General features: G+C 41.9%; 1 protein-coding gene across 3 annotated transcripts in view; it reads left to right on the forward strand.

The window, feature by feature from the left end:
• Positions 1-12,840, forward strand: part of elavl2 (ELAV like neuron-specific RNA binding protein 2) — a 136,675-nt gene that overhangs the window by 59,387 nt on the left and 64,448 nt on the right. The window contains exon 1 of one of the 3 annotated variants that reach the window (XM_056442853.1): positions 5,079-5,152. The exons of the other annotated variants lie outside the window; for them this stretch is intronic. The gene's annotated coding sequence lies outside the window, so the exon portion shown is untranslated. Of the gene's footprint in view, positions 1-5,078; positions 5,153-12,840 lie in introns of those variants that run through there. 3 annotated transcript variants of the gene reach the window in all.

Below are 12,840 nucleotides of genomic sequence, written 5' to 3' on the forward strand. Positions count from 1 at the left end.
TTGAGGGGAAAACCCTGCGGTGACACCAGCTGTCGACGCGGACGCGTGTGAGCGCCAGACTCTCTGGGACTCCTCAGGTGAGGCGATGAGGTGTCCTCATTATTGGAGTTGCATTAAACTTTTACAGGATCTAGGTCTGATCTCTACCTGTCCATCTGTCTATACACCTATCTTGTCATATGCAAAACCATGGTAATATACGAATGATCTCATTGACAGTGAGAGAATACAAGTGCAATTAACAAACCTTTGACAGTGGTTGACAATTTTGCCACGGCACATCATAATTTCATGCACTCTTGCCTCTAATCACTTCGAGCAGGCAATGACACCTAATCGGCCGCAATTGTTGTTAATCAGTGGAACGATCCCATCATTTTCTTGAGCACAACTGCCTCTTTGTTTCCCCCTCTTCTTCTGTTTTCTCAAGGCCCAGCAACCTGGGCAGAGAAAAAAGGCAATTAAGCTAATGCAGTGTGGGTGTCATAAGGTTGTAGATATTTCAAGAGCAGAGCAATTTACCACTTGGAAAAAAGAGGCGAGGGCTTGCATAAAAGCTTCCACTCCCTCCCAGATTTATGATGCTTTTAGTTGTGTTATATGTGATATAATTAGCGGTAGGTGCCAATAAGGCTCGCGGCTCAAGGACGTGGTCATCGCCTGGCCATCTGTCATTAATTGCATTCTCTTGTTATGCGACAGGCCGGCCGGCGAGCGGGAGGGACCAAGGGGAAGAGCCGAGCGTCGCAAGGCACATCACACCACAGGTGTGAATTGAACATTCATGTCACTGTGGATTTGTGCTTTAGTGAATGAAAAATAGGACGGGGGGGCTTGCCCTAGAAACAGTTTAATGTGACTGAGGTCTGGCTGTGCGTCTGATTGCTGTGTCTTTGTGGGCAGACTTTAAAGGAATTCATATTCTGCATCATTGTACATGGCTGTTTTCGTATTTTTAAGAATTCATTTCATTTTATTCAGCTTTTTTTTTTCCTAAAACGCCATCATGGGGCAGTCGAAGCCCGTCCAATTTAGAAATGTGACATTGTCATACAGCAGCCCATTACAGCCGTATCAACTCATTTCACTCGTCTTCATAAGGAAGCAAATGAGTGTAGAACTGCAGAGGGCAGCAATGATATACACAAGGAAGGCCCCCCGAGTGCCATGTTTGGGTGGAAAGGGGGGGGGGGGGGAGCAGACTGCAAATTCTCTCATAGTGCTCACACACAGCGGCAGTGAGTATGACTTATGTCTTCTGTGCAGCCATGCTGGCTCTTAATCTACTCTTTTTAATCAGGAATCCAGGCATGCTTGCTTTATGGCTTCTGGTTTATGGGCTTTACATTAGCATGTAGTCTGATATCTGGGTGAAAACAGGACACCACAACACCCAGAGAATACAAATCACCTTTTTAACACTGCGGTAATGGATGCGTTTCTTTTTGTTTCTGGCGAATGCCAAAGATATTATGGTGTTTGTTTTTTTGCTTTTTAACGGCTTGTTTCTATGCCCCAGCGGCATAACAGTGACATCCTTTATCAAGAGTTGTTAAGGTGCACTGTGAAAAATCCAAAGCAGGTGTGAAAAGCTTCCTATAGGTCAGATAAACCCTGTGTCAGGCTGACGTGATCGCCTCTACGGAGTCTTTTAATTCGGAAATGTTCGCAATAAACCAACTTTGCAGCCAATAAATGTATTGTTACCGAAAAGCAACACAACCAGCAATGCATACAGTACATTGCTTGCATTCCATTCACCCAAAAAAAGTGCAACGTGATTACTTTTGTGGAAAGCAGTAGCCTATTGTTGTAATCTCTGCAAATATTCTTGTTAAATTACATTAATTGTACATTCAACATTCACTTTTAGTTCACACGGTCTGTGAGGAGCATACCACAATAGACAACAACTGGCGGAGAGATAATGCACAAAATAATAAGAGCGCAGTGCATGAGCATGTTATATTAGAGTCCACACCCTCCAACAGTGTGTCACTGATGTTTGCAAGCTTAATGGGATTTGATCTAAATTTAGAGGGATCATGTCTCGCTTGTATTTAAAATTTGGATTGCGGCTACCTGGGCAAATTGCAACTTTGCGTAGCTTTCTGACAATGTGTCATGACAAGGAAGACTCACTGCTTCCAAAGAGGACATGAGACACGGGGTCTATTTTGGGGGGGAATCGGGAGGGGGCGTGTCCTTCTCTCATCAGCGAGCGCGAGTAAAAGCAGGATGGCACCCCGTGGCGATGTTGAAGGACAGATGCGGAGATGAGTTCCTGACACACTGTTGGCACGCGCAAAATTGTCCGTCAAATCAGGGCTTGACAGTATTCATTTTTCCGGTGAGGGTTCGGCCTGACAGGTTGCCGGAGATGCAAATGATCATTTCCTGCTCCGTTTTCCATGAAAACCAAAGGTTGTTAGGCGAGAGTTACTTAAGCATTCAGGTCTGTACGATTGGGTGTAGGGCCCATCTTTGGGCGGGTTGATGGACTTGTGATTGACAGATATTCACGACTCAACTGGCGGGGTACATGCAAACAAATAGACGGGCAAAGTCAACAGTTTTGAAATGTTGGTCTGGCGAGAATCTGAATCCTGTTGTTTTTATTGGCGTATTAACATCAAGCGCAAATGTTGGTCAACACAGTCTGTTGACGCTCGTGTTAATGTCAAACGGCACTGAAACTGTGGTATAAAAACCAATAACCAACCGGTTATTAATTAATTCAATAAATGTTTAAATGGTGTCACACCAGACACTTTGGGGTTGAGGGCTTCAGAAGAAAAAGCACAAAGGGTTTGCTGATGGGCTGGGGAATAGCAGGCTGGAATACGCCATCTGGCCCATTCTGCATATTCTCTCCATTTAAATTGCAGATTGCAGGTAGAAGGAACAACAACAAATAGTTTGAAGCCAATAGTTTGACAGAACTATGACTAAAGAATACCATTGTATGAGCTCCGGAGCTTCGGTACACGTAAACAATAATTATTTGGTCTGGAGCTAGGTCCTTTGGTCCGGAGGAAGGGGTGACTAAAGCTGCGGCGAGCATTTCTCGAGCGTTCACCTCTTGGGAGTAGGCAGCACAGAGTTGTGTCATTAAAGCAGAACGTTTCCTGTCAGTCACTTCATCAAGAGTCCATAAACAAACAAATATCCAAATGCCAAAAATGTATATATTAGTCAAATAGTCAGGTCCAGCCCCAACCACAACCAACATGAGAACGTGTGACGTTTGGTGCTCTTTTTGAACTTCATGTGTTTACATGTTGTTCTTCTAGTACCCAGTGGGAAGAACTAACTGAAAAGCAAACTAAGAACCGATTGGCTAGCAGTCTGATGACGGATGAGATTGTGGGGGGGAAGGTTATTTTTCCGAGGTTCTGGTGTAGTCGGGGGATATCCAGGCTAATTCTTCCTTTTCCGTGCACCGCTCATTGTTTCAGGGCTCTCAAGTTTTGAAGACAGGCAAGAGTGACATTTCCGTCATAGCCGAGAGTTTTTTTTCAGCGTGAGAAATACGATGTGTGGCGGGAGTGCGTGACTTAAGACCGAAATGCGTGAGTCTCACGCTCAATGCGTGACACTTGAGAGCCCTGTTGTTTACACTCTGATTAGCAACTGGACAGACTAGAGATTAGATGTGTTCGACCAACTCCTCTCCGAAGCTTTTTAAACCAATCAAAATCACAGTCAGACGACAAGGACGGGTTACCTGTATTCATTCTAAGAATTTCCTGTTTCTTCCTAAATGATATGTATTTACTACAGTGGTATAGTAGATCCAGAAGGTAATTAGCCTAGCTTAGCATAAAGACTGTAAGCAGGGGGAAGCAGCTAGCCTGACTCACCTCCAACCTCGTTGAAAGCTCCCTACGAAGTTATTTCATGTGAAATCTTAAATGTTTTAGACATTACAACTTAGTTTCTGAACTTTGGCGTTTGTAGACATTTTTTTTACATTTTGGATACATGTCAGGCGAGTCGGTCATCTTACTTGTTCCTAATTCAGCTCACAGGTAGGAGAGTGGCATCAATCTTATCATCTAACTCAGACAAGAAACCATATGAATTCTTAAAATATATCTCGGTAAAGTTGTTAGATGATTTAAGAAACAGTGAGATGAGTTTATTTTGACAAAGAATGATTTGTGTTTTGAACAATTATGATCCCATGACCAGCTGATGGGACTTTATGTGATGACACGGTGTCCCATGCCGTGGGTTTAAAAGCCTTGTTTCTTAAAATGTGTCTGTTTTTACAGATACTTAAACATTTCCAGCAAAATCTTTTTTTAATCTGCTGATTTGTTTATCAGTGCATGTACTGTAGATGCAATTTATTTTATTTAATGGCTAAAAACTCATGCAGGATTTATCACAATTCTGAGATGCGTGTGATCCAAACAGTTAATTTCAAGGACTTTGTTTGACTTAACACTTTAAAAATGTCGACCATAATGTGCAGCTGTGGTCGATGTTTATGAACACCCATAAAGGCAAACTTAGTGTAGCGTCAAAGCCAAGCTATTATACAATCAAAGTTAATGTGCATGAAGAGAGGGGAGAACAATGCAATCATTAAATACAAAATTACTGCTGTGTCACTCAAATGAATGCTGTGCATAATAAGAGCATTGTGGCTTTTACAGCAATGATAAATGCAGAACAAAACCTTCAAGCTGAACTGACAAAATGGGAAAATTGCTGTTTTCAGATAGCAAGAAAAGAAGGACAATGAAGACAAAAGACCAACCTAAAGTCCATATTGTGATTTCTCAAAAGTAAAACACTTAATAACACCCTGTGACATTCAAAAACAGATCCGTGGAGCGGTTGTGTGAGGCAGACGGTATGTATGAAACTCTCAAAACTTGGCCACTGACTCAGAGCAGACGCAGGAAAGATCAATATTAGCAAATGTCTTTGTTTTTAGAACAGATATATAGAAAAACAACATCCTGAGCTTAAAAGGTTAATCCCCGTTCTCTCTGCCCATGTGCACTGTAGCCCGGGGACCCGACGTCTGATGGCAGTAGTCCTGGGATGGAGGTGCACATGATCAGGAACATCTCTGGCATTTCATCCTCAACTGGAAGTGATGCGGCGCTGCCCGGACTTCACTCAGACCATAAATCAGGTGCAGACGGAGCTCGAGCCACAATGCATCCTCTGGGTTTTGAGGTCATGTAAACCAGCATAATGAGGATGTCAAATGGATTTTATAAACGCAGTAATTACTGATTGACAACGCATCGAAAACATAGTGAAACAGAATTTCAATGTTGTATCTCCGATGAGGTCATCGGGGATCGCGCCGCATTCCTGATTCAATCTGCGGCCAACAGATTAATTTATAAACCACTTTCTATCTTCATGGCATTATTCGGCACTAAAAGCAGTGCACTGAGATGATGGAAAATTCCTGGTGGTTCACATAATATAAATCTTTTCTTGCCCTTGACCTGAAAGCGTTGCCGTATCGTTAGTCGCATGGTTTGAGAGGTTGAAGTAATATGAAATATTATCTGAATGAGTATCATCGGGTATAAAGTGGGTTACGGCCACTTGATGTGGTGGCTTTCAGGAGGCGTCGCTGCGCTGCTATACTCATCGGGTATCGACGTTAACGGTTTCTTCGGTTCAAGGTCCCGGTCGCTGTACGCCTTTGCGTCGACAATACATTCATCAAAAGAGCTTTGCATAACATATTTGTTTGCTGATTATATAACGCATCGCATCCCACGCAATGGCTGCCACCGACTTGTTAACGCGTGCTTTGGGGAGCAGTACTTTTTAATTTTTTTAATTTAGATGAGGCATTTTAATGGTGAAGGGAATTATAATCTCCCATCTCAAGCCATCAACTTGCCATATTTCAGACTTTGATTTCATGAGCTTTTTTGGATAGAGGGAAAGACGGCAGACAAAGGCGGCGATCAGGCTGACCTCGGGAGAGGACACACAGACAGGCGCAGATTACACTTTATCACATTTAAAGGACTGGGACCTTGAAATAATGCACCTTTATAATTACCTGCCAATAGTGCATGAAGGGAAAAAACACATATCTTTTCAGTGTCACCTCCTCTCGGTGAGCCACTTAGAATTTCTGCTGGCGTAAAATCTTTTGTCTGCGTAAATTTGATTTTCGTTTGAATTGGGAATCTGAGGTGAAGCGACGATTTATAATCTGAGACCCAAGTGATTAATTAAACTTTTTTCTGATCTGTATTTTTATGATAAAGCATGTAGAATGTGTTCAGAAAGTATATATTTATTACGGAAAGTGTAGAGATGTGAATATGTAGCTTATTGTAATTCTCAGCTCCTCCTAAGGAGTTGGAATGTCGTAGATATCAAAGAGGAAACATGTTTGTCAGAGATACCTCACTTAGTATGAGTGAAAATGTTTAAAGAAAACTTGTATTTTACGAATAAAGTTACATGATTATATAATGTACAAAACAACTAAAGGCAATATTTTACTTCCCCACTCTGGTTGAAATATTCAAATCAGTTTCACCTCTGACTCCAACACCGGTGTCACTGATTGGTAATAAGTAGCTCCGCCCCATAGTGATGCTGCAGAGTACTGACATATCCCCCACACTGCATCACTGCAGCAACGTCACCAGTAACAATGTTTAAAGTTGCTCTATTAAGTTATAATCCATAGGGTTTTCATTATGTCCAATCCTATTTTTGTAAAATGTATGTGTCTCATTAAACTCCATTGTGTAGTTGCCTCTATTTATAGTAGTTGGCATCATTTATGGCAGAGATCGCCTTTTTCCGCACTGAATTGTAATTTTGACGCCAAATATTAACGATTCATGCAGGTATTTCTGGAGTGGAATAAAACGTTCATTCTTTAGCTCAGTGCTTTTTTTTGCCTTTCTTCTCCTTCGATGGGACCAGCCAGTAAAAACAGTCCGTACAACGTCAATGTCCTGGGAAACAGTAGCTTGCTATATTTCACAGGAAACAATGAGTTACGTGTCAAAGCTATTGCTTTTCTTGTTGGGGTCAACTGCATGTGTTTTCCTGGCCAGATTATAACCTGATTGGCTCCGTCGGTGATGATCTGCATCAGACTCTATTATTGAAAACTATAAAACCCGGCAGAGAATGAAATCAATCGTGTTAATATCAATTTCCTTAACATGGAAAGCACCGCGGTAGATAGCTAATGGGAGATGTAGCGAAAAGGGAAGAGGAAAGAGATGCACTGCAGCAAAGCCAAAGCGTATCTAATCTGACACCTCGCACTCCTGGCTAATGTCTCGGTCGGGCATAAGTGGATCATTTCTGCCCCTCGATAAAACAAAGTCTCTAGTGCAGCTTGAAAGAAAGACACTAGAAAATCCCTGTGCCTTTTATTAGCTGAACTGTGCGCCCTGTTTTCTTACCGTTCCTTTTAATATTTTCTCTGTCTCCGACTTTATTGATTTTGTATTTCAGTCGCTTTATGTTTCCCAGTATTCTGTAGAGTAAAAAACACCTTCGGCCTTGTGTAGGTTTCCACCTCATCAAGCCCACGGGCTCATTGCAGTCCTCTGTTGCATTGGTCCACGTGCCGATACAAATTCCTTGCCGCTGCATTGTTAAGCGGCGTATCTTCTTTTATGAAATGCTGTTCCAAGTTGATGCAGGAAGTAGAGCCCAAACATCCATCACATAGTTGCTTTGTCATGGCTATAAGGGAAGTGCATCTTGCTAGGTGGAGCTTTTCGGAGTGTTCGGTTACCCTGCTTGCCAGCAGTGGTGCAGACGTCTCCAGTTGCACTGTAATAATATGCCTCTTTTAAACTCCACAAGGTCGTGATAAACAAATCCCTATTTCCTATTTATTTATAGATTCGTAGCTGTGCTGCGAAGGTTGAAGTACAGAACACTAGCCAACGTATTCTCCTCGTGGAGCTGCTTTACCGTGAGGCGAGAGCGAATGCTTCACCGGGAGAGTGACGCTCCTCTTCACGTATGCTTTCAAATGTAAATGTTTGACTTGTACATCATTTACGAAGCGGTACCCACGCTTTTTAGTATTCGCAGGACTAATCACATATAGGAGGCGAGTGCGGACAATGAGGCGATGCCGCGAGTCAACAATTACCCAACGAACGGTGGAAATGACAGGGTGGACGTCAGCTGTTCCCGTGTCCGCACTCGCCAGAATTGATGAGTTCATTTATCTCTCCCTGGCCTGTCTTCTGCCTCTTCGCCCCTGCGTTGCTATGAAAATGAATAGCCTCTGTAAAATGGAGACGTCATGCGCTGGAGAAAAACAACAACCCTGTCCTTACAATACCACAGAGGCATATTTATTTCATCTTAAAGGGGAGGTTCGAGGTCACCCTCCAGTCCTTCCCCAGTGACATTTTCCAAGTTGACATTCTGTGACATTTCCGGTTAAATATTGCTGATATTCCTGCAAAGGAATTAAAAGCATGTCTGAAAGGGACACCAGCATTACAGCTCTTTCTCTCCCTCTCTATCTTCCTCCCTCTCTGTCTCTTCATCACGAACACTAGGTTTCGCTCCTCTCCACGCAGCAACACACTACCTACTAAGTGTGGTGGATTTGCATCCCCAGGTATTAGAGGAAGTCTTTTTAATCCAAAAGGATTACCTGAATGTTCTATCATCCAGGATATCCAGGAGACAGACCCAAAGTGTGGGACTGGAGACGGCTGATGATGCTGTTTTCAGCAAAAATGTAAAGATTAAGATGCAGTAACATAGCTAGAAAGCCTGAACAAGTGTCCTACTGGCCTGTTTGTACGAATGGATTGGATGATTCATTTGAAGTAGATCGAAATAACTGTTCTGGAGATTCCTTGCTTAATAGTTAGATACCACTAGATATGTTTCCTTGCTTATTATTCACACATTATTATGGTTCAAGTATATCACTCATACTAAGTGAGGTATCTCTGACAGACATCATGTTTCCTCTTGGATATCTACGATATTCCAACTCCTTAGGAGGAGCTGAGAATTAAAATAAGATATTTCTTATGTTTAAATGTACCCTTTATTAAGTCCCACTCCTCAAACGCAGACTGACAAATCACAGCGTAGCATCGGACAAACACACGTCTCCGCTCCATCACGTCTTGTGCAATAGTTTAAGATGTTCTTCCTTTTCAGTCCGGTTTGGTGGAGTATGCGCTCGGCAAAGTTAGACGCTCTGCCTGGTGCACCTGTTATAGTCATACTCGTAGATACTGTTTGTTATACTTCATGAAAACATGTGGAACGGAGTGTCTGTTAGCACATCATTCATCACTTTTACACTGTAATCTTCAGGCTTTAGCTCCTACCTTTATCACTTCTGCTGCTGAATCAGTTTGACACCCCGGATATATCCTTCAGCTTCGACTCGTCTGTCTGCTTCTCTCTGCTAATGCTTTTTGATTGTTTTTCCAAAAATGTGATCGCATTTAGTGACAGTGTGGACTCCCTGTTATTGACAGTTTGACGGAGAAGGGCCAGAGGATGGTCAATAGAACAACTCCCATTTAATAAATAACTAGCTAATACAGGTTAGTAGCTACTCAGAACTTTGGAGGGACTTTAAACACAGACCGATGGTCTTGTGCAATTTAGGGCAAAATATATTGGAACAGTTTGTCAATCCCTAATTAAAAGTGCAATGCTAATCAATGTTTACAACCACTTGTCAACCATAAGTCTTTTACTCCATTGCCTCTTCAGGCTTGCATGATTTAGCCTGTTACTCACTCAAAGTTACATCAATCGGACCTCTGCTCTTAATGCCAATGTTTTCTGCATACAAGGTCCTTTAAGTGTTTCCTATTGATTCATTGGACCATTAGCTCGGATACACCACAGAATCCCTAAAAGCTATTATAAAGCACCTTCTTAGTTCTGTCATGATTCACAGCCTTTCCCACCATAATATGACGTGAGCATGAATTATGGCTCGCACTGTTAAGAGTGAAGTTTGTCATAATAACACATGCAAATATATGTGTTTAAGTATCACATTTAAGGGAGGAATCAAAACATCCCTGCATACAGTTATTATAACAGTCATTTAAAATCCATTTTAGACTTTGTTTGGATGCAGATTATGACAGAAAAGTGCAATTAATGTAATATATTTATTCTGTGCCCTGTATTTGACTCAAAAAATTTTTCATAACAAATATTCATTACATTTCATTTCTTTTATCCAAAGCGACACCGTAGACACAGCCACGGGGAGCAATTGAGGGTTAAGTGTCTTGCTCAAAGACACATAGACTAGGGCGAGCGGAGGCGGGGATTGAACCGCCGATCCTCTGATTGAAAGACAGTCTATAAAACCAAAACACGACATGAAAAACGCTGAAACTCTTCATTGAACTGAGTTCGGTGTAAATTGTGTGTCGGCTTTTTTCAATACAAGCGACCCCTTTCCTCTTAAACATATGTGAACACGTGTTGGCATAAACATATGCACGAGAGAATCTTTAAATCCATGGCTTGGATTTGGGTAGTTCTATGTCCGTTGTGTTTGTCGGCTCGCTCTTTTGTCCTTGTTGCTCGAGTCCGACTCTATCCAGCTCCGACTGATTCATGTGCCTCGTCTCCACTCCACACACATCATCCACACTTATCACAGAGAATCTCTCGCTATATAATCTGTGATAAATATGGTACGACACCCTCCTATGAATCGTTGTCATTAGAGCTCTCTGGATTTCATTTTGTACTTCTATCGCCAAGAAGATAATGATCGGCGCCTATAGGGTCGCTGAACGCACAGAATTTCCAGGCTCTCTAATAGGTAGTGACTCAATTTGCACTATATTAACCCGCTGCTCGAGCCTCAACAGTCGGGCATTTTAACATTTGGACGAAACCACAAAATCAGATCTGAGACGGGAGATAGTAATTGATTGTAATCAAAATATAAAGTAAGCCTGAGCTGTCTCGCTAATGGATTTAATAGTTTATTTGACTGGAGAGGTGAATCAATCTTAAAGTATTGACCACAGGATCCTGCAGGATCAAGGATGGGCCAAGGGGTCGCAGGGCAGACCAATGTGGTTCCTGCGAGGAAGCTAGTGCTCGGATTAAAGTCCTGAGTTTTAAGCAGTTTAGCATATTGAATGGAAATTAACCTTCCCAAAAGGAGAGCCCAAGACAAGTAAATCCTCTTCCTTTTGTTAATCATTCATTAGTCCAAGAATGGCAGGGCCACTAAGCACACTGTGACACTTAGTTTGCTAAAGTTTGTCAAAGACAAAATGATTTTAATAACTGACAGGCCGTTGTTTACCACATTTCCCCAATAGGGCGCTATTAATATTGGATGGGTTTCATTTTGAAACGCAAACACAAAAAAATGTACGTGTTTATAGCCTGTGGCTGAATAAAGGGCTGGCCATTAAAGTTATGTGTGCTCCGTTGCCAGGTCCTACGATGAATATTTCCTTGAGGATAATGGAGGATCAAGCGCTCCTGATATTGACATTGTAAGAGTGATGGAGGGTCTCAGTGGTCAGTCGTCCTCAATGGAGCACAGACAATAACTCCTCTTTCAGCCAGTGTCGGGATCAATCAATGGTGCAATAATAATAAAAATAATCAAACTCTCAGGAATAAAATATGGATTTTGTGCACTCTGGCTTCAGCTTGTATCCATGGAATCTCTAAGCATTGTCACATTTTCTCTGTAAATGGAGATAAACTAGCAACCTCTCTATTTAGGTATTGTTGACGCTGGCAACCGACCATGCAATCAACACAGAGCACTCGCGTCAGTTTGCAAAATTAGAAGTGAAATTTTTGATTGTGCCATTAAGGAGGGACCTCATTACGACTTGGCAAGGACAATTTGCATGCTCTATTCCACAGAATCTGAATGAGGCTCCAATCAATTATACTCATTATCCAGGCAACTGATTGGTATGTGGTCAGACGCACACCGTGCCGAGGCGGTGCTGTGGTTACCGTGCAGGCAACAGCTCGCACGCAAGAAAAACAAAAGGAAAAGAAAAAACATCAATCCAGCAGCTGGTCCTTCTCTTACATGTGTACAAACATGGTCCCCACCACTGCACACACACACACACACACGTAAGAAACAGTGCGTGGGTAATGCATTATGATGCCTCTGTTAATTAGCTTTTTGAAGCATCTTAAGTAGGGTTTCTTTGTTTTGTTATTTCTAAGCCCAAATTGTGCGTGTGTAAATGTGTTGATCCAGCCAGGGTTAATATGCCTATTTACAATGATAGGGACATATGCACCCTTCATTAAATCATCAGTTCCATATGACACTTTTAATTAATGCAGAAAAATGCATGGTAGTGTATTTAGAAATGCGTGTCTGTATATATGTATATATATATATATTTATTTATTTATTTATTTATATATATTGGCTTTGCTCTGTGCAATGTTAAACTTGTACTTTTTGAATGACAGATGAAATATTCAGCAGCAGTTACATTACATTGAGTTACCAGAGAAGTGAATGTACTATATTTTTACTTCAACCTTCCTTCCAACACATTTCCAACGAAAATACAATGCAGGTAATGGCAGTGCCAATATAACATGTCTTCAATGTGATATTGGTCGTAGTATTTTTCTATCGGTGTACTCGTCAAGGAATATCATAGCATGATGACCTGTAACTGGCAGCTGCTGTCAAACATTAACAAAGGTTGCTCCCGCCCACACACTGTCTGTACTGGAGAGGAGAGAAGCCTCACCCACCACCCAAGTTTAAATATTAATTACAACGTAAGCGACCTGAGTTTTTGGAGCTTCAGGCGAATCCCCCAGTGAGCCTTCCCTAACAGCCAG

Source organism: Pseudoliparis swirei, chromosome 21 (genome assembly GCF_029220125.1).
Source record: "Pseudoliparis swirei isolate HS2019 ecotype Mariana Trench chromosome 21, NWPU_hadal_v1, whole genome shotgun sequence".
Taxonomy (NCBI): domain Eukaryota; kingdom Metazoa; phylum Chordata; class Actinopteri; order Perciformes; family Liparidae; genus Pseudoliparis; species Pseudoliparis swirei.